This window comes from Vulpes vulpes, chromosome 15, assembly GCF_048418805.1.
Source record: "Vulpes vulpes isolate BD-2025 chromosome 15, VulVul3, whole genome shotgun sequence".
NCBI classification, from domain to species: domain Eukaryota; kingdom Metazoa; phylum Chordata; class Mammalia; order Carnivora; family Canidae; genus Vulpes; species Vulpes vulpes.
In genome coordinates this window covers 32,299,550-32,300,851 of record NC_132794.1, presented here as the reverse complement: position 1 = coordinate 32,300,851, position 1,302 = coordinate 32,299,550, and positions in this window count along the sequence as shown.

Genomic DNA, 1,302 nt, shown 5'->3' with positions numbered 1-1,302 from the left:
AGGTACTTGGAGTTAGGACATCAACATTTTTTTTTTTTATTTCAATCTATAAAAGGCCCTTACAATCTCAGAGATTATGTATTAAATCAGAACTCTTCAAAAAAATAAGTTAACAACATGTAATTTTTCAATATCTATAGCCACATTTTAAAAATGTTTTTAAAACAGGAAAAACTACTTTTCTAAGTTACCCAGGGCTTTCTGATATGTGAACTTCATGGATGAGGCTGGCTTTTTATCTAGTTGTTTAGTAGTAGCTGGCATATAGCTGACAAGTCGTTTATTCAAGATGGCTCTCTTTGAAATGGTTGCCTTGGCAATCGAAAGCTTAATGTCAGACACAACACAATGGTCTATTATATGCAAAATTTTATTATGGAATGTGTAATCAAAAATTACTGAGACTTCTTTTCCTGCTTAAGCCTTTGATAACAGGCAATTGATAACACATCTTGATCCAAACTAACCATATATAAAGTCCTCAGTACCTTATACTGCTAGTGACTTGCTAGTGACTACCTTATTGGATAGAACAGCTCTGGAACATGAGTTCCTAACTTTTTTATTTTGTTTTGTTCTGTTTTCCCATGAATTCCTTCTTAGTCTTAAAAAATGGTATCATAGCTTAGAAAATTTATTTATATTTTAAACATCTATCACAGAACTTGACAAATCATTTGAGAAGTATTTAAAACTGGATGAAGAGGAGTAAATGTGAGATGACCATCTTTGAGAGCCATTCATTATTCAGCCTACACTGTGGGGAATCCAGAGTGGGTGGAGGCTGGTTGTGCAGGCAGAGAAAGAATTCTTCCAAGGCAGAACAAAGGAGAGAGAAGTTTATTGAGTACACTAGAAGGGAGTAGCAGACAGGAGAGCAAAGGAGACACCTCCTGCAATGAGGCTGTGTAGGGGGGGTGGTCATAGAGGCTATAGGGAGGGAATATGGGGACATATTGGAGGTTTTTTGGTAATATGAGGAACTGTGCTTGCTTGTAAGTAGCCTACTGGTCAGTTCCGGCCTATGGCTTAATGAGCCTGTTTGCCTCAGCTTAGTGGTCTCTGTGGACCCTTCTGCCTTGTTCAACTTCCCATTGTTCAATCCTATTGCCTAAAAGCAGCCTCTACATACAACATTTACCTATTTGAGACTTTATTTGCTGCAAAGTATGTATAAATTGTTTTTTTAATATTTGTAAAATATAAACATCAATAACTATTTATTTGTTAATTTATTAAATGTTCATGAGATACAGATTATATGTAAATTTTTTTCAGGTTCCACAATTTTTTTTTTTTTTT